The sequence below is a fragment of the Malania oleifera genome, chromosome 10 (genome assembly GCF_029873635.1).
Source record: "Malania oleifera isolate guangnan ecotype guangnan chromosome 10, ASM2987363v1, whole genome shotgun sequence".
In the NCBI taxonomy this organism is placed as follows: Eukaryota; Viridiplantae; Streptophyta; class Magnoliopsida; order Santalales; family Ximeniaceae; genus Malania; species Malania oleifera.
Genome location: NC_080426.1, coordinates 8,735,917 through 8,757,993, shown reverse-complemented (window position 1 = coordinate 8,757,993; position 22,077 = coordinate 8,735,917). Strand labels below are relative to the sequence as shown.

Genomic DNA, 22,077 nt, shown 5'->3' with positions numbered 1-22,077 from the left:
TTTAACAGATGCTCACCCCCTTAATTATTTTGCTATTAGATGAATTTAGTCAGGTTGGAGAGTTCTTTAAACAGCCTAAATGAAACTATAATTTATATTAGAAAAACTTAATTGAATTATTATTATTATATTAGGCATAAATTTTTATGTGACATTAAAGTTATGTTTGGCAATACTTAATTATTAGATAATCACTTCTCTCATAAGTGATTTTATATAAACATATTTATACTGTAAGTACTTTTATAATATAATACCTACTTACATTCAATTAATCAATAAGCACTTTTCTTATGTCATAATAGTTTATACAATAAAAATATGTGTTTGATGTCCAAGTTTAAACATTACTAATTTTCTTATAATGATATGTATTTTTTTGTCAAAAACAAGACTCATTTCACAAAAAAAAAAGATTCACAAAACAAATCGGGTGCAAAGATAACAACTCTCACATGACAAGTAAATAAATCCCATAAAGAGATTGAATTTAGAGACGATAAAAGCATAATTAAAAAAATAAAAAAATCAATTATAGCTAATTAGCAATGGTTTGAAATCAATAAAATTCAATATTACATGAATAACAGCTATAAATGAAAAATCAATTACGGCTCAAACTAGTTCAAGTACAATCTCATGCACAATTGGGCTCCATCAAGCATCCATGTCTCTCGATATATTGGATCATGCATGCATATGTATGTCAACTCCTTTTAGGAACCAAATCTTCCATTTTATTAAATTTAATGATGCATCCTTCCAAAGTGTAATAAGATTGTTGAGCAGTGCAAAAGACAGCACAAATCTCCTAAATACTCCTCTCAAATCGATCCATAACACGTTCTCTTTTACGCTTCCCTCCCCTTTCGTTACAAACTGGATCTTCCCCTTTTCTTGACAGTTTGAAGGAATTACTCTCTAGTGGTATTTTTTTACTTTCCTCCTCCAATGGGGCGGATCCCCTCTACATGCATAGAATCTTTAGAAATGAATGATGGGTGTGTTCCTTGAGAAGGTGCCCAATAATGCTTTCCTTTAGCTGTGGTACCACTAAAAGGAATATCAAATTCTTTTGCATATGCCAAGGACTTTCAACGGAAGGCCTTGCAGTCAAGTTTTTCCTGTAAAACAAACATGTTATAGTTGCAATTTAATCCATTCATAAAGTAAAGCTAACTAGTAATATTCAACCAAAGAAACAGTAAAAGAACTCAAAACAAAATAATCAAAAGTTACAAAATACATAATGGCCATCGATAACTGAACCCTTTTCTTTTATTCTGCATACAGGTATATATTAGGGTTTAAGGGCCACTTCCTCTCAAAATCCCTTTTCTATATTCTGCATACATGAGACATAACTGTCTAATTAGCTCCCTAAAGATTTTGTGGCCGAGTCTTGTGGCAGGTTTGTTGGTTTTGTATTTCTAATCTCCCCCCAGCCCCTGTATTGCAAACATCTTATATTTCAGTATGCATAACATGAGAACTTCTGCTGAATTCCATAGTTACAGAAATGTGAACAGTGAATGAAGGGTAGCAGGACAAAGCCATAGAACTGCCGGCTTTTCAGGATTCCATTTCCCTTTTTTGTTCATTGGTCTTCTGCTACAAGACTCGGCCTTAAATCATTGAGATGTTCCATTGGGGACAATATTTGTTGATGTTTAATACGCATGAAGAGATCACGGGTATGTCTGCAAATGGTTTGTATTATTTGGAAATGTGAATAACAAGATGAGACTGCAGAAATCATGAATTGGGTTTGTTTTTCTCAATATATATTTAAATTGAAAGTGAAGGAAGAGGGTTTCAGCGACGGAACAGCAAGTGAAGTCAACAGTGGTTAAAGCAGAGAAAATGAATATCATATCTGAGCCCAGGTTTCTTTTGGATTTGATGGATAAGCTTAAAGATGACTCTGGTTCTTTAGCCACAAAGGAAGGAATTACCGTTTCAGCCTCTGGAATAAGCAATACTGGCTTTGGAAAGAGAACTCCCAAAATTGGTAACACAGCAACTTCTTGAGTTTGCGTGCAGCAGAGGAAGTACTTCAGCTCCATAGTATAGAACCAGAACAGAACATAAACAGCAGCTCCTGTACTTTAATTGACTATGGCCAACAAGTCAAGTACAAAACAGTACACCTGAAAGCTTCAAGAAGCACAATCCCAACCAAACGTGAACACATCAAAACCAGCAGCAGCAAAATTGATAGGGTATCCATGAATTTGAAATGGTATTATGCGATAAAAGCTCATTTTGACTTGGAGGCATCAAGCAAGAAAAAGGAGCAAATCAAATTTCTTCTACCTATTTTAGTTCCCTGAGGCTGATGAGCGAAAGTATACATTTTCTCCTGACATTTTTAGTAAGAAATGGAATCACGATCTTCTTATGTTGATTGTCATGTTCCATTATATTCTTAAAATCTCAACCCTCAAAAAAGAAATCTATGACAGTACTTACTGTTGGAAAATATAATAGAAGGAAAAGTATTCACTAATAAAATTAATATTAAATAAAAATATAAATACTAATCAGAAGCTGAGCGTGGAAAGACCACTATCCTTAAAGCTGATTTCACACCTATGGAAAACATTTCTCGGTGCATATAGCCACTGCACACACGACCTTGAGGATTACTCAGCTCGCTCAATTTTGTGTGCACTGACAAATACCAAAGCTATAGGAGATGTTGTGTTGTTTAGCTACCCAATAAAATATAAATCTCAAGAAATAGTAGAAGATAAAGTTATTAGAAGAAGAAAAAAAAAAAACCATATCTTTGAAATGAAGCTGGATCATAGTTTATATAAGTACAATTAAGAATAACTTCTAGCATCATAAATACAAAACCGTTAAAGTAGTAGTTAATATTCTAAAAATGTTAAAACTAATTAATATATTAAAATTTAATGTATATTTAATTAAAATAAAATCAACGACTATTAAAAAGATATTTTTTAATTTGAAACATCTAACATTAATACAGTAATGCCAACAATCTCCCACATGGTTCAAATTAAAACAAGCAAAGAAAGATAAAAAACCAATGTTGGATAAACTCGAAATATAATGCATTAGGTGACAATACCTTTCAGTTTGAATTGCACTTAGAGAAAATATGTTATGAGTTACAAGAACTTGGTGAATATTAAATTCTTGAACTAAATTTTTTTAGCGTAACACTATAAACATATCACCTCACACAACATCTCTAGACAGAGCTCCTGTAGATTGGTACAAATAGGTCATATGCACCATGCCTGGATATTCATGAGTGCTCTAGAAAGTTATAGACCAATAAACTTTCATAGGAGACAGCCCCACTTTTACATTCACATAGGTAAATCCATCAAGTGTGTAACTGTAACTAAACGCACCACCTAACAAAGGATATGAATTTATTAAAAGACAAACACAATCTCACAATTGTTACAGTTGCACCATTCAAACACCATAGGGATTATCAAGACAAGTAATAGTGCTCACCAAACTACTCAATGACATGTTTTTACCCATTGAATCTAATTCATGGGATCTCTAATCACATAAATTAGGTAGCCATCATTAGTAGTTTATATTAAGGCTTAAGACACATCCCCCTTTATGTTTATTTTATATTAGCTTTTTAGCTAATCCTTTAGTTAAGGAATTTATTAATCAACAGTTGTTTCTTAATTCTCATATTTTGATCATATTGATACTAGGTACCCCAACATTTTGTGATCACATTAACAATAACCCAATTTGACTATTGAAATAGTTCAGACTAGTCCAGAGATACACTAGTCAATGTCAATACTATGGCTATGTGCCTATTATCCATTTGGAGAATGCACTACAAAATTATACATCTATGTGTATTGATTATCATGTTCCAATTTATTTTCCTATGTCATTTATGACGTGTTCTAATTAGATGACTCCATCACCACACTACTGCTCCCGTGCAAAGACTATCTAATTTGCACCTATCTTACTTTGCAAAAGTATTAATAATAATTATCGAACATAGTAAGTTAATTGTATATATATGCACCACCATCTATTTCACATAAATTTATGTGCCTTACAAAAATCACATAATCGTATAATTGGGGAAAAAGAGATTTTTTTTTAAAAAAAATTTTTCAACATGTGCAATTTTTTTTTCCCTTCAAAAATAGATAATAGCATTCAACTTTAAGATTGTTGGAAAATATAATAGAAGCAAAAATATTTACTAATAAAATTAATATTACATAAAAATACAAATACTTATTAGAAGATGAGGCGTGGACTGTCCTTAAAGCTGATTTCGTGCCTACAGATAACATTTCTTGGCGCATATAGTCATTGCATGCACGACCTCCAGGATTACTAAACTGGCTCGGTTTTCTGTGCACTCACAAACATCAAAGCTATAAGAGATGTAGTGTCGTTTAGTTATCCAACAAAATATAAATCTCTAGAAAAAGTAGAAGATAAAGTTATATGAAAAAGAAAAAACTGTGCCTTGAAATGAAACTGGATCACAGTTCATATAGGTAAAATTAAGTATAACTTCCAGCATCATAAATACAAAACCATTAAAGTAGTCGTTAATATTTTCAAAACATTAAAAATAATTAATATATTAAAATTTAACATATATTTAATTAAAATAAAACCGACGACTATTAAACATATATTTTTTAATTTGAAACATCTAACATTAATACAGTAATACCAACACTTACATCTGTCAACAAATCAAATTTTTACTTTTAATAACAAAATAATAAATAAAAACATGATGACATTTTATGCTTGATGGGCACAGGAGAAGTTCCTGACCCAAAAAAATGGGGAGAATTGCCACATAATGTCTCTGCCTAATGGGAGTTTGCATTGTCTACAATAATAATGCATGTGTTGTCTAGAGTTCCTTCAATTCCACCAATGGTAGCATATGCAGTAATTTAGACTCCGAATGGTAGGAAAGAAAAGAAAGGAAGAGAAAGGGAATGCCTGTGAAGATATTTTCTTTCTAATAGTGTGGTGGAAAACCAAGGTAAATGAGAGGAAAATGCCCTTTTCCTCTCGCATACAAAATTCCACTCTTCAAAAGTGGAAAAAAGAATACATGGAAAGAATCTTGCTACTCAAATTGGATAGTAGCTTTTTACTAAACACTTCCTTCTTCAACCAATCAAAGCTCCTTCCACTTTCTATCTCTTGCAGCTTTCAGTTTCCATCCCTTTTCCTTCTCTGCAAATCACAGCCTTGGGCTGGTTTCCTGCCCTAGTAGAATGAAACCTTTACTTGCTTATGTATGGGACTCGAAAGATTTTTTGGGGGGCCAGGGGGGTGGGGGTGTCCAAACAGTGAAACGTCATGATTGATGAGCAAGTTTTAGACATTCTAATGTCCTCATAGTGGAACCTGTCTTTTCGTCCAACTGCTTACTGCTTCCATCCATGAATGCAGGGAGAACCACATGATTGCCTGCACTCTGTTCTGTTTCTCTCTGCTTAATTTGCCTACTAGTCCTCCCAAACTTTCTCCACACTGCCTATCTCACAACCATCAGACAGCATGATGGTGTTACTTTTTCTTGAAACAACCAATCCCCCCCCCCCCCCCCTTTCAAATTTGTAAAAGGGAAAAAATATAAGCTCAATGGGTTGTGTCATGAGGTCTCTCAAATCTATTCCTGAATTTTAGCATTGGTACGAGTGGTTATTAAAGTGTTACTCAAACTGTACCTGTAACGACCCGGCCCTTTACACGGACTCAGGTGTCACTCACATACATCAAATACCTATACCTGTTCAAGATATGGAAACAACCTGCCCTAAACAGGGACATACGGGTGTAAAACATACATAATCATGATGTAAATGTCGCGGAAAAACATAAACATCCATTGGGATTACTACTAGCCTTATACCAGAGTTCACTAATACATCCATAATTTACATACATTCGGACTTAGAGTAATCGTCATATTACAATCCTCCAAAAAGGACTTTCATCAAGTTTAGTACAAAAATTTAGATGCTTACGTAAGCTAACCAAAATAACCTCCCTAGTCCTTTTATCTACTAGGACCGACGCACGGATGGACCTGAAAACAAGGGTTGTAAGATAGGGTGAGACACCTCTCAGTAAGGAAGAAGGAGTTACAACAGTGTGTGACTGCATACATGCATATTTTCATTCAACATCTGGAATATAAATCAAATATTTTCAATACAGTAATGCATCAGGTATATCATTATTCATATTACAAAATTTCCACATCTGTCTTTCGACCATTTAATGATTTATCAGATGACCAACAGCAAAATATCCCTATAACCAGTTTTACCCCGTGGCTCGGGTTGTGCACTGGTACTCGTCCAATGCCCTGTTCGTGCAGACACTGCCGAGTACCTACATACGATCCGACTGCCTCCATTGGCCCAATATCAGCCAATGGTTTCACCCTGCTAGCCGACCATCTTGGTACCCACATCGTTTAGTACGTGTGGTTGCACGTGTACATCTAGCTACGATATCGTGCCGTATCATATAACAGTAGTTTATTTCAACTCTGCAAAGAAAGTATTTTTCAACCCTCCCGGGACTCTCAAGCTGTGGTTCTGTGTATCATAAATTCAATTTATACAAATATGATTTTATCTCCCATAATCTATATCAATGCTATAGAAATAATTCCAGCAGGTTCAAACCAGCGTCTTTCCACTCAGTTTACCCCTCTTTGTTTACTGATGCGGCTCGGTGTATCACCAGCCTCTGTTTATCACATTGTCAGTATAACAAATTGGAATTTCATTCCCATATTCTATATCAGTAGTATAGAAAATACATTCATTTCCATTTCAACATATATCACACAAGTTTAATACAAAAACCCGCTAAATGATAGAAATTCAATATACATAGTTTAACTAAATAAATAAAGGAATCGAGCCTCTCCTACTATAGTATAAATACAAATAAAGATGTTTGTAAAATTTGGAGATCATACGTCGAAATCCTCGTTTTTACCAAAAATCGTAAAATCGTCAAACCGGCATTTCTACTCGGTAGAATTTCACAAATAAGCAGTTAAATCATACATAATAACGTAAACTAGCTTTTTAGCGGTTTAGTTTTCCAAAATAAATGTTGTAATCAAATTCCCCTTACCTTATATTCGAAATGAAACTTCGTACGAAAACGGTCCAAAACAACAACCCGAGATCCCGAAAACCTAAAACCACAGAACATAACCTTACTATGTTTTCTACTGCTATCCAAATATCCAATCAAAATTAGGATCAGATTCCTACCTCGATTCTTGGGAAAACCCGAAACTCTCCGAAACGACGATCCGATCCACTAAAAGTGTAGAGTTTCCTCTTCTGATCCACACAGTACCCTCCGTTTTTGGAAACGGACGATGAACGGCGAAGGATCTTAGAGAGAGAGAATGAGAGAATGAGAGAGGATAAGAGAATTTATAGAATAAATCCTTACTTAGCCCTTAAGTAATCTAAATAAATATCTCCTCCAAGATATTTATATATAAATATCTAAAAATATCTCTTTTCAAAATATCTTCTCCAAAATATCTTCTTCTTTTTTTTTTTTTTTTTTCTGGGGTCGGGTTACTACAGTACCAAACTACTAAATAAATTTTGGGTAGAATAAACAAACTGTGTCCCCCACAATACATGGAGCCAATAACCGTCATGAATCCAGGCATGTCCCAGTTTAGCAAACCTAAAAAGAATAAGAAAACAGTTCAAATCATTCATGCTCACAGAATAAACAGCGGAGAGATTTTACTTGGACAATCAACTGAATGAGAGCCAACCAATCAACAGGTGAAGCACTTAGTTGGATTCAGGCATTCAGCTCTGATCCAGTCACCCAAAGAACATGGCCTGATGCCCACAATCTGCATATTCGAAAACAACACATTGGTTTCAAATCAGTTCAAGAAATCAAATTAGAAAAATAATCACTAGAATAATTCACTTCGGCCCTTCTGCACAATCTAAAGCAATGTCCTCTAACAAATTGAAAGTTCTTATGTCCTTACTAGGATAACAAAATCCCAATTCAAAAATATTACAAGTATAATATCTACAAAATAAAGAACATTGTCCTTGGCAATCAATAGATCACACAAATAATTCGTTAGTTGTGAAAAGCAGAATACAAGACAATCAATAAAAATCAAACACTATGTTTATGCTTCTGCAATTCAGTGACCCATCCAATATCTCGTATTCATAGAAAGACATATTTTCTTGATGCAAGGAAAATGAACTGTTGATCATTCGGGATTCATACAGTGGCATTTCTTCCTAGATATACTTAAGGCACTAAATCTGATGGGTTGTGTGCATACTCATTTTTCTTTATTTGGACAATGGACCAGAGCTGTTAGAGTGTCACTCCACTTCATCGCCTAAGCAAATATGCTTGTCACATCTTGATCATATTTTGGATTTTATAAAACAGTTGATCAGCTTAATTTAAACTTTTTCAAATTGATACCACTCATAACAATTAAACGATGCATGGCTAGTATTGAAATTGTTGGGAGCATGCTTACCATCTGTTTGGACCTAGGCACTGACATTCAGAGTATGTACATCATTTTTTACCATCATGAGAGGAGTACATGTGCTTCAATTTGTTCATCATGAAGCGACATGAAGCACTGAAGTGTCAACTACTTCAGATCAATAAGTTGTTAGTTTGGATTAGTATTATGGCTGAGTAAGAAAAAGAAAAATATCAATTCATTATGTTCTTTATTTGAGCGCAAATGCGGGTATGTGCAAGGCAAGCATGCCCATGCTTTTACTGTTATTTGATACAAGTTGGAATTGATTTGATCTACGCATCAACTGCTATTTGATTTCATATAAATGCCTGAACAGTGTAGTCTTGGTCCTGCATTAGTAGAAGCTTTCATGGAATTCATATACACATACTGACATATAGCTATTTGACTTCACAATGTTCTAAAAACACATAGCAGATTAATTTCACACACACACATATTTTGACAAACACCATGTACGCAGCAAGAACTACACAAACTTTAACTCATGCATGTCAGAACAAATTTCAACCAAGCACTAGCTTAGAACAGATGTCAAAATGAATTATACATAAGAGACTAGAAGCTTCAAAAAACGAATTAAGAACAAATCTAAAAGTGATTCAGACTCGGAAGAGACATTTGTTGAGCTCAAATTCAGAGCAAATATAGGTCTAAACAGATCAAATTTAGAGAGAGGAGAAAAAAAAAATTTAATTGAATCACTTACTAGTTGAGATTTCAGAGGGGCAGATCGAGTGCGAAGAAATGCAACCTAGCCTCCTAAATTCATTAGAAGCTTGCATTCTTTGAGGCTCAGCCGCTCAGGAATGACGAAATGCATTTGTAATGGCTAGAAGCTGAAAGAGGCGAATGATTTCATGGCTGAAGGATGTGTGCCATGGCTGGGTTCAAGAAGCGTCAAGAGGGAAACCAGGATTGTCAGGAGGGGAAGCTGAAAAAAAAGCTAGTGGTTACGCTGAAGAAAACATGTTTATATTTTAAGATATTGTACGCAGTAGTCAAGATTTTTAGCTTCTACCTATTGTCTTAATTAAGTGACAAAACAAATAAACACTTTTTTTTATATAAGCATTTTTTTAAAATAATCCACACACTACTTATTTTATTCAAATTACTTATTTAAGTCATAATAGTTATTAAGTGCTAATTTTTGAATATACCCAAACAGGTTCTAAGTCTTATAACATAAACACTGAGCTGCATTGTCCAGTACAAATTATGGTGATTCATAGCTAAACAAGGACAAATGCAGGATTGTTGCATTAACTAACACCAAAATTTCACAGCTAGAGAACAGCAGAAGTCCACTGAACCAAGCCTAGCGCAAAATGTGGCCTGGTGGGATTGAGCTTTGGAAGCCAAAAACTCTCTATCATGCAAAAACTCATCCATTTCACTATTTGAAAATGCATCAAAAAACCTTCTCACTTGCAGAACAAAGAGTCCAAACAATACAACCCTAAAATCACACCCTCCATTCATCTCATCTGCAGAACCAAAGTGTTCAAATAATTACACCCTAAAATCCCAAAAAAATTGGTAGCTGATGACTACCTGTAGCCAATAAATCATAATCAGCTCACTTCTTTAATAAATGCCAAAAAAATAAAATCATAGCCAATTACGTCACAGATTGGCAGTGCAGTAAATGTAAATTCCTAAGTTCTTGACACGAAGCCAAAGTTGCAGAACAGTTACAACAATTAAAACCAAAAAAAAAAAAAAATCAAGCATAACAAAATGATTAACAAAGTATTTAACCCAATCCTGTTTCCTATTACAGTAAGTAGTATTATCTTATGAATTTAAGTAAATTGAGTTTTCCACCACTTACTGAGCACTGAGCAAATGGAATACAAGTTGTTTTTGGAAGATGTTTTTGCTCCTTGGTTGCGATGGAATTTCAAATAAATCATAATATATTGAATTAACAAAGAAAACGAAATAAACCTTCCACACAAAATAATAAAATAACATTTAATTAAGATAATTCAGTATAAAGTAAACAATATTACATAGCCAAATTCCCAAACAAGCTTCTGCCTTTTATCTGGCATGTGAATATATAGCATGCTTTATTAGAATTTGCATTGAGAGCTACCTGCCATATTTGATTGCCAAATACGTAAAATTGGAAAAAGCATACATAGCTTGCTCACTTTGATATATGCTCTTGTTAAGATTTGATTGAAATGAATGACCTAACTTGAAGATAGGTCTCTTCCTCTATTTAGAATACAAATTAAATACATTCTAATGACAATAATACCCTTAGTAATTCTCACTAATTAACATATTAACACACTTAATAATAATAATAATGCTAAAAGACATAAATATCCTTGAACACTCCACCTCAAGCTGGAGCATAAATGTGTCATGCTCCTAGCTTGTTACTGTTAAGATTTGATTAAAATGAATGATCTAGCTTGAAGATAGGTCTCTCCCTCTATTTATAATATAAATTAAATACATTCTAATGACAATGATACCCTTACTAACTCTCACTAATTAACATACTAACACAATAATAATAATACTAAAAGACATAAATAACCTCTAACACTCCCCCTCAAGCTGGAGCATAAATGTCATATACTCCTAACTTGTTACAAATAAATTTAACACGAGCATCCTCCAATGCTTTGGTAAACAAATCGGCAAGCCGCATATTCGACTTTAAATAAGTGGTTGTAATGAGCTTATGCGCAAGTTTTTCCCGAACAAAGTGACAATCAACTTCAATGTGCTTCATCCACTCATGAAAGACTGGGTTGGAGGCAATATGAAGAGCTGTTTGATTATCACACATCAACTTCATAGGCTAAGAATAAGAAATACCCAATTCTGCCAACATGTTCTTCAACCAGATAAGTTCACAAGCAGTGTGAGCCACAGCTTAAATTCTGATTCAGCACTTGACTTTGCCACTACAGCTTGTTTTTTGCTCTTCCAAGAGACCAAATTATTACCAACCAAGATACAATACCCGGTTGTGGATCTCCAATCAGAAGGCGATCCAGCCTAATCTGCATCTATATATCCATGGATATAAGTCTAACCCAGATCACAATATAAAAGACGTCTCCTAAGTAGGGGTGGCAAAACGGGTTCATGGGCTAGGTTCAGTCGGGTCGTAAACTGGCCGGAGTTAAACGGGTCACAACCATGTAAACCCTAACCCGCTCGTTTAAGAAACGAGTCACCTATTTTAAAATTTTATGACAATTTAAAAAAAAAGAAAAAGAAAAAAGAGCACTCCTTCTTCTTCATTTTATTTATTAATATTTAAATAAAAAAACATAAAATGTATCTTCAGCATCAGCCCAAACCCAAACACAATTACACAAACAATAAACACAAAACATTGCAAGCTTGTCTCAAACATTCAAATGGCAGATCTGAGATGGCAATCACTCTTCCGACACGGAAACACATGAACTCCATAAACCAAGCACTGTTCATGACAAGAAACCCTAGAAAAATATGTAAAAATATCCATTAACCAAGCATTGTCCTCAAATCTAGCATGCCTGGGGGGTACTGAGTTCTACCAGTGCCGAGTACCGAGTGCCGCAGCACTAGGGGTGAGGCTTCTGCAGTGTCGAGTTGCCTTTGAGCATGTGACCTGTGAGGCTGTGCGTAAGTGTGATAGTGTGAGACGGTGGGCCAGTGAGTGTCATGACTTCTGAGGCAGTGAGGGTCGTGAGGCTGAGGGAGAACCGGGGAGTCAGGAGATGGGAATGGGATCATGGGAGATGGCCACAGGCAGCAATCCACTCCACTACTCTAGAATCCATTAGGGATTGGGGATTAGGTTTGATTTGGTATATACAAATAAGTTAAACGGGTCACCCGCCGACCCAAACCCGAGTTGACACGTTTATAAACGGGTCGGCTTGTATAAAATCCTACACCGTTTTAAACGGGCAGGTGACGGGTCACCCGTCGGGTTTGGACCCGTTTTGTCACCCCTACTCCTGACTACACCTTTAACAAGATGCAAATTGCTGCGCCCCAATAACTTGCCCTCAGAGAATCTAGAAATTGCCTCACAACACTTGCTACAAAAGATATATCTGACGAGTGACAATGAGATAATTTAACTTTCCAACAAGTCTCCAATATTTTCCAGGATTAGGTAGCAAATCAACCATATCCGACACTAACTTACTATTAGGATCCATGGGTATATCCACCAGTTTACATCCCAACAAACTAACTTCATCCAACAAATCAAGAACATACTTCCTCTATGACAAAATAGTTTCGATACGAGATCTAGATACTTCTATACCAAAAAGTATTTCAACGATTCCAAATCTTTGGTCTGAAACTTAGTTTGCAAAAAAGTTTGAAACTAAGAATACCTTTATCATGATCACCTGTAATAACAATACCATCCACATAAGGTGTTGTACCGAACAAACCATGCTCTGGAGACTATTTTAAACCATATAAAGTCTTCTTGAGCTGACACACTAAGTCTAACTCCCCTTGAGCAACAAACCTAGGTAGTTGCTCCATATGAACCTTGTAACGACCCAAAAATCTATACCATTTTTTTTTTTTTATAAAATAAACAGCAAAATATAACATTATGATACCCCGACAACGCTCAGTAAGAGGAAATATGCTATTACTAGTGTGTGGCGATTAAGTTTCATAAATACCATACTGACAATATCTGAAACAGTAAAAGCTGGTAAATCAATATACAGCATAATTTGCATATATCATAATTTAAAGTATAACTGTAATATCTGAGTTTCTACTTTTTCATATTTCTAGTATCATACTATATCTGTTGATATTCTGTAAATCTGTATACATATACATAACTATGATGTTTACCCTGAAAAACTGTACGTCATGATTTAACCCCTTATGACAGGGTTGTGCGACCCGTAGGTGAGACTTAATCCTGGTTGGCCTAGTGGGTAAGTCAACTGTAACTCTACCAATCCTCAGCCCGACCAAACTGCAACCTCTCCTAGGCACGGAACTGGTAACTACCTCGTCAAACCGGCCACCTCAACCCAGTCTTATGGGGAGTCTGCAATCCCTCCAGGCACAATTGACGGAAACCTTCCACACACTATCTAAGATGTGTGGTTGCACTTTGATCTTGTACTAGCAACGGCGCTGTGCTCTGATAACTAAATATTTACTGAACTAATTCATCAGGATCTGATACTATATAATACTGATATACATAATTATCTTGCTGTTTCATCATGATTCCAAAATAACCATAAGACTGAAAGCTAATCCTAAATATACTGTAATATCTGTACTATGTAAACTGTAATACCATAGTGTCATGGAAAATAACCATAACACCGGAAACTAATCCGAAAATACTGTATTATCTGAGTTGTATAAAATGTAATAACATAGTGTTATGGTTTTAGTATTTTGGAAAATCATGGTAATCTACATATGCTGTAAAATATCTATCTGTATAAACACTGTAATTCATACTCTCGTAAAATCTGATAATACATATCTCTGCGTAATAATATAAATCATATCAATCTGAAAACTAGATTATTTCTGTACTGTTCTGATAAGGTCTCAAAAACATATTTCTGCTTAGATACGATAATAAATAATAATCTAGAAACCGTATATTTCATATATTGGCCTAATTCTGTCTCATGCCACACAACTACTTAAATATCTCAAATACTGCTACTGTATTTTTTGATATACGAATAATTTCTTATCAGAATACTAATCAGGAAAACATATAATTTATAAATAAATATTCTAATATTTCTAGCATAGCATATTTCCCTTACCTAACTGGTTGGGAGGCTCGCCTCCAACTCTATTCTCACGCTCACGGCGTACTATCCCCAAAATCCTGAAATAATGCATATAATCCTATTTTCAATAAATCAACTAAACTTCCCGAACCTTCATACTCGTAATTTTCTATATTATAATTTACTTGAACTCCTGGAAGAATATCCACTGGGGTCCTCAGACCATGCCGGCAGGGTCCCAAAACACCCTATCCCTAAAAATATAATTCCCTAGTTTTATTCCACAAAACTCCAGCAGATCCTCATATAATACAAAATATGGACTCAAATAAGCTTGTTAATACTGAAAATACCTAAATAATCTACTTACTCCGATTTTGGGATGATGCCCAAATTGCTCAAACCAACAATCTACTCCAGCAGACTTGTAAAGAATCTCCCCAAGATCAACGTGGCAGTTTCTGATCGTCGAAACAGGGGGCAATGGAGCCAGAAACATAGAGAGGAGGGAGGGCCAAGCAGGAGAGAGAGAGAACTGAGAGAATAAATTTCCTCGCTGAACCGTCGTTTTCTGCTATTTATAGACCTTGCCACGTGGCCTCGTTAACGAGCCACGTCACCTCATCGACGAGTTTCAGGCGCAAAAAAAGCCCCTCGGTAAACTCTCGTCGACGAAACATGCATCCTCATCAACGAGCCCAAGAAGACTGTTCATCGACGAGGCCCTGCTGCGTCCCCCTTTAAAATTTCATTTTTCCTCTCATCTTTATATTATTTAATTTCTATAATTATCCGAGTTACTATATTCCCCCCCTCCTTATAAAATTTTGTCCTCGAAATTTGCTATCTGTATTGAACACCATCCATTGAGGAAAATTGGCTACTTATTTTATTAATTACCCTCACCTATAGCGGAGGAATACCGTGGTTACATAAGCAGTTCTAGGAGAATACAAATATACTCATAAAAGAAAATTCTCCCAAAACCAAAACACTACCTACCCTATAATCTAAAATACAACTATACATTCTTCACTTTGTACTAAATAAAATAGAATTATCGTTACCTGAACAACACTAACTATTACTGTATCCTACAAAACAAGTGTGGGTATTTCTGTCTGATCTCTTCTTCAAGTTCCCATGAAACTTCTTCTATGGCATGATTTTTCCACAGAACTTTCACTAACTGAATTTTCTTGGTACACAATTCCTGTTCTTTCCTGTCTAAGATCTATATTGGTACTTTCTCATATGCTAGTGAATCTCTGAGCTCTATCTTTGCATAACTGATCACGTGGGAAGGGTTTAGGACGTATTTCCTCAACATGGAAACATGAAATACGTCGTGAATTCTAGATAGAGCTGGTGGCAGAACTAGCCTGTAGGCAACTAACCCCACTCTCTCAAGTATCTCAAATGGGTCAATGTACCTAAAGCTCAGCTTACCCTTTTTCCCGAATCTCATAACTCCTTTCAGTGTAGCTACCTTTAAAAATACCCGATCTCCTATGTCAAATTCTAACTCCCGACGACGAGTATCTGCGTAACTTTTCTACCAATTCTGAGCTGCACTGATTCTATCTTTAATAAGTCGGACTTTATCGCACGCCTGCTACACCAACTCTAGTCGCAAAACTCGTCTTTCTCCCACTTCATCTTAGTATAATGGAGAACGGCACCTCCTACCATATAAAGCCTTGTAAGATGTCATCCTGATGCTGGACTGATAACTATTATTGTACGCAAACTCGACCAATGGCAAATATTGAGTCCAACTACCCCCGAAATCCAGCACACATGCACGCAGCATATCCTCAAGTATTTGAATTGTTCTCTCTGTCTGCCCATCAGTCTGAGGATGAAAAGCGGTGTTGAATGCTAACTGTGATCTCATAGCCTCCTAAAAGCTCTTCCAAAACCGTGATGTAAATCGGGAATCTTGGTCAGAGACTATGGATACTAGCACACCATGGGAGCGCACTATCTCCTAAATGTACAACTCTACTAGCCTATCCATAGAATAGTTAACTTTGATAGGGATGAAGTGAGCGGTCTTCATCAGTCGATCTATGACCACCCAAATAGTGTTTTGTCCCTGTTGCGCTAGTGGTGGCCCTATTACAAAATCCATGGAGACGTGATCTCATTTCCACTCAGGGATATAGAGTGGTTACAACTGCCCTACGGGTCTCTGGTGCTCAGCCTTTATCTGCTGACACATCAAGCACTGCTTTATGAATTCAGCAATCTCCTTCTTCGTGCCGCTCCACCAGAAGGATTCTCGTAGATCCCGATACATTTTAGTACTACTTAGATGCACGGTGTATAGGGATCTGTGTGTCTCCTCTAAAATAGTCCTCATAATCTTAACATCCGCAAGAACACATAATCTGGTACAAAACCGCAGGGCTTCGTCATCTGATATACTGAACTCTTCCTCTTGCCCGTCTTGCACTTTCTCTATCAACTCTACTAGTTCTAGATCAGTTCTCTAGGCAACTTTAATCATTTCTTACAATGTAGGTTGTAACACCAGGTTGGCAATAAATGTCTGGCGATCATCCTCTATCAATTCCACGCCTAACCTCTCCAAATCCATCTAGATAAGGTGCTGAATCTCCACTGGTGACACCGCAGCTCCTGCTGTTTTCCTACTCAATGCATTAGCCACCACATTTGCTTTCCCTAGGTGGTAGCTAATAGTACAATCATAATCCTTGATAAGCTCCAACCATCTTTTTCTACCGCATATTCAAATCTTTCTGGGTGAAGAAATATTTTAAACTTTTATGATTAGTGAAAATCTCACATTTCCCACTATAAAGATAGTGTCTCCATATCTTCATAGCATACATCACTGCTGCTAACTCTAGGTAGGTTGTGCACAAGGTAATTATTTTCATACTCTTTAAGTTGTCTCGATGCGCAGGCAATGACTCATCCATGCTGCATTAACGCACATCCGCATCCCTTCAAAGATGCATCACTGTGTATCACAAATACATCCTCCCCTGATGGAATAAACAGTACCGATGCAGAAACCAACCGCCGCTTTAATTCCTAGAAGCTTTGTTCACGTCCATCGGTCCAATCAAATTTCACGTTCTTTCTCATGAGTCGTGTCAGTGGACCTGATAATCTGGAGAAGTTATCCACGAAACGATGGTAGTACCCTTCCAGACCTAGGAAGCTTTTGACCTCTTGAACATTTCCTGATCTTACCCAACTCACCACTGCCTCAATTTTACTCGGGTCAATTGATATACCGTCCCTGGAGATCACATGCTCGAGGAAAGTAACCTGCCTCAACCAGAATTCACATTTCTTCAACTTCGCATAAAGCTTCTTTTCTCTTAATACCTGCAATACCCGCCTCAAATGATGTTCATGCTTCTCAAAACTCCTCGAGTAAACCAGTATATCATCTATAAAAATCACAACGAACTGGTCCAAGTATTGATGGAACACCCGATTCATAAGATCCATAAATACTGCTGGTGCATTAGTCAACCCGAATGGCATTACCAGGAACTCGTAGTGCCCGTATCAGGTTCGGAATGCTGCCTTTGATACGTCCTCTGCCTTGACTTTCACCTGGTGATAACCTGACCTAAGGTCAATTTTAGAGTAGACCTGGGTCCCCTGGAGCTGATCAAATAAGTCATCAATCCTGAGAAGAGGATGTTTATTCTTGACTGTTAATTTGTTTATCTCCCTATAATCCATACACATTCTCATGGTCCCATCTTTCTTTTTCACCAACAAGACTGGTGCTCCCCAGGGCGACACGCCAGATCTGATAAACCCTTTATCCAACAATTCTTGCAACTGATCTTTCGATCTGGTGGTAAGCCAGCTAACTCTTTTGGAAAGACATCTGGAAATTCTCTAACCACTGGAATGTCGGTCTATTTCAGTTCTTCCTTTGGCAGCTCTTTTATGTAAGCTACATATCCTTGGCATCCACCCTGAATCAGTCGCCTTACCTAAATAGCCGACACAAGTTGTGGCGAGTTGCGCACACGTGAACCCACAAATCTATATTTTTATTCACCTGGCGGTCTAAAAATCACTTCTTTCTGATAGCAATCTATGCTGACGTGATTAGCTGCCATATCAAATCCCTCCATATCTAGTATCACAAGATTAGCTGGTAGCACTTTTCCCTGAATGGCCACTAGAAAATTTCTAAGTACTCTCCTACACCTCACAATAGATCTAATCGGCGTGGATACCAACAACTCAACATCTAACAATTGTGCTCCTATCCCAGCCACTTTAACATACCCCAACGATACAAAAGAGTGGGTGGCACCTATGTCAAACAAAACAATTACTTTATATGAAAAAATAGTAAGTATACCTATAACAACGTCTCCAAAAGTCTCAGCATCTCCCGGCGTCAATGCATAGATTCTCGCCGGTACAGTGTTCCTCTGCTGGCCTCCACGAGGCGCCTACTGTCGTCCACCCCAACCCGGTCTGGGAGCTGGTGCATAAATCGGTGGTCCCCAACATGATCAAGTCATATGACCAAGTCTTCCACATCGATAACAGACATTCTCACTTAACTGGCACTCGCCCGGATGTCTCCATCCACACTTGGGGCTAGTAGGATAAATCTGCCCCCCCTGATATCCACTATGTCCTGTCATCTTCTTCTGACCCCCACCAGTACCGCCTCCTCTCCATGGACCCCGACTAGATCCAGTCTAAAAATCCGGAAGTGTGGGCCTCTTCCTCTGGCTCGATCCTCCTATATCTCCCTGCGCACTCTCCTCTGCTACCGTGGCTCTGTCAACCAGCTCAAAGAAATCCTGTATCTTTAATACTACCACATGTCTGTATATATCTCGCCTCAAATTCCTCTCAAAAACTTCATCTAGAACAATACAAGGGCAGAAGCGCGACAACTCAATGAATCTCGCCGCGTACTGCTGGACCGTCATCGCTCCCTGAGACAGGCTCAGAAATTCTTGTACTTTAGCCTCTCTAACTGTGGCGGGAAAATATCTATCGAAAAATATCTCCCTGAATCTGCTCCAAGTCATATCCACGAGCATAGGCCTCTATTCCTCCAACAACTTTGTAGCTACCCACCATCTCTCAGCCTCGCCTATCAGCTTATATGAGGCATAAAGAACCCGCTGCTCATTGGTGCATTGGAGCACTATAAGTATTTTCTCGATTTCCTCCATCCAGTTCTCAACAGCTACAGGATCGGCTCCTCCTAAAAACGCTGAGGATTCATCTTTGTGAATTTCTCTATCGTGCATCCCAGAACTGTAGATGGACCTCCCAGCTCCCTAGAGCTCCGGGTAATCTCAGTCGTGACCTGCTGAACTACGCTGCATAAAACAGCATCTGATTCCCCGCCTCTTGCACCAAAAGGCCCTACTCCATCGTCGCCACTAGCATGGGCGTTACTACCTTCTGGATCCATCTTGCAATAACATCAAATTATCCTGAGAATTCAAACCTTATAATACTATTCTATCTAAAATACCCCACACTTCCTATCACTAATTTAAGGCCTAATCCTATCTACCATATGGAAATAGAAATTGACGATAGTTTACTATGGTTTTCCTGAAATCGTCACCCCAAGAAAACCACAGAAACCACCCTGAAATTCTACCTCCAGACCGCAAAACAGAACCCTAAATTCTCATCCTAATTCCCCAACATCAACTCACAGATATCCTGTTCCACTCTCCTTAAAATTTCATTCCTATATTCTGGTATTGTTTTCCGTTGTACTCTAGAGTCTGCAGAACCTAACAACCTAGGCTCTAATACCAAATTGTAACGACCCGAAAATCTATACCATTTTTTTTTCTATAAAATAAACTGCACAATATAACATTATGACACTCCTGTATAATCTCCTATAACATCTCAGACCCCAAGAGAGCATTGAGGAAAACCTGATTATATCACACACCTATGCAACGGAAAAACATAAAAATTGTTCACCCATATAAACAATACCAGAATTTTAGTACTCATCCCAACCATACAATCATATACACATCACCCCAGTATCATCTACTCAAAAATACTATCTCCTGTATACACTTACCCAGCAAATAGGACAGTTTACTTGCCTCCTCTATCTACAAGTTTGATCCACTCGCCTAACTGGATCACCTAAAAAATATTAAATCACTAGGATGAGACAACACTCAGTAAGAGGAAATAGGCTATTACTAGTCTATGGCGACTGAGTTTCATAAATACTATATTGAAAATATCTAAAACTTGCGTCTATCATAGTTTAAAGTATAACTGTAATATCTGAGTATTCTATTTTTTCATACTTCTAGTATCATAATATATATATGCTAATATTCTATAAATCTGTATACATATACATAACTGTGATGTTTACCCTGGAAAACTGTACGTCATGATTTAACCCCTCATGACAGGGTTGTGCGGTCCGTAGGCGACTTAATCCTGGTTGGCCTACAAGGTAAGTCAACTATAACTCTACCAATCCTTAGTCCGGCCAAACTGCAACCCTCCCAGGCACGAAACTGGTAACTACCTCGTCAAACCGGCCACCTCAACCCAGTCTTATGGGGAGTCTGCAATCCCTCCAAGCACGGTTGACAGAAACCTTCCACGCACTATCTAAGATGTGTGGTTGCACTCTGATCTTGTAATAGCAATAGTACCATACTCTGATAACTAAATATTTACTGAACTAATTCATCAGAGTCTGATACTATATAATACTGATATACATAATTATCTTACTGTTTCATCGTGATTCCAAAATAACCATAACACTGAAAGCTAATCCTGAATATATTGTAATATTTGTACTATGTAAACTGTAATACCATAGTGTCATGGAAAATAACCATAACACCGGAAACTGATCCAAAAATACTGTATGAGTTGTATAAACTGTAATAACATAGTGTCATGGTTTTAGTATTTTGGAAAATCATGGTAATCTACATATGCTGTAAAATATCTATCTGCATACTCATGTAAATCTGATAATACATATCTCTGCGTAATAATATAAATCATATCAATCTGAAAACTAGATTGTTTCTGTATTGTTCCGATAAGGTCTCATAAACATATTTCTACTTAGATACCATAAAACATAATAATCTGGAAACCGTATATTTCATATATTGGTCTAATACTGTCTCATGCCACACAACTACATAAATATCTACTGCTACTATATTTTCTGATATACGAATAATTTATGATCTGAATACTAATCTGGAAAACATATAATTTATAAATAAATATTCTAACATTTCTAGCATAGCATATTTCCCTTACCTAACTGGCTGGGAGGCTCGCCTCCAACTCTATTCTCATGCTCACGACATACTATCCCCAAAATCCTAAAATAATGCATATAATCCTATTAACAATAAACCAACTAAACTTCCCGAACCTTCATACTCGTAATTTTCTAAACTATAATTTACCTGAACTCCTGGAAGAATATCCACTGGGGTCCTCAGACCATGCCTGCAGGGTCCCAAAACACCTTATCCTTGAAAATATAATTCCCTAGTTTTATTCCACAAAACTCTAGTAGATTCTCATATAATACAAAATTTGAACTCAAATAAGCCTGCTAATACTAAAAATACCTAAATAATCTACTTACCCTGATTTTGGGATGGTGCCCAAATTGCTCAAACCAACAATCTACTCCAGCAGACT

General features: G+C 36.8%; 1 long non-coding RNA gene across 5 annotated transcripts in view; it reads right to left on the bottom strand.

Moving 5' to 3' along the window:
* Positions 1-515: 515 nt before the first annotated feature.
* The window catches only part of LOC131165311 (uncharacterized), a 32,972-nt gene continuing 11,410 nt past the window's right edge, over positions 516-22,077 (bottom strand). The window contains exons 3-7 of one of the 5 annotated variants that reach the window (XR_009139536.1): positions 9,306-9,530; positions 7,308-7,918; positions 7,165-7,228; positions 1,956-6,097; positions 516-1,124 (exon numbers count right to left, since the gene is read on the bottom strand). This is a non-coding gene — a long non-coding RNA (uncharacterized LOC131165311). The remainder of the gene's footprint in view (positions 1,125-1,955; positions 6,098-7,164; positions 7,229-7,307; positions 7,919-9,305; positions 9,531-22,077) is intronic. The other 4 variants (XR_009139534.1, XR_009139532.1, XR_009139533.1 and 1 more) reach the window with 4 other exon arrangements.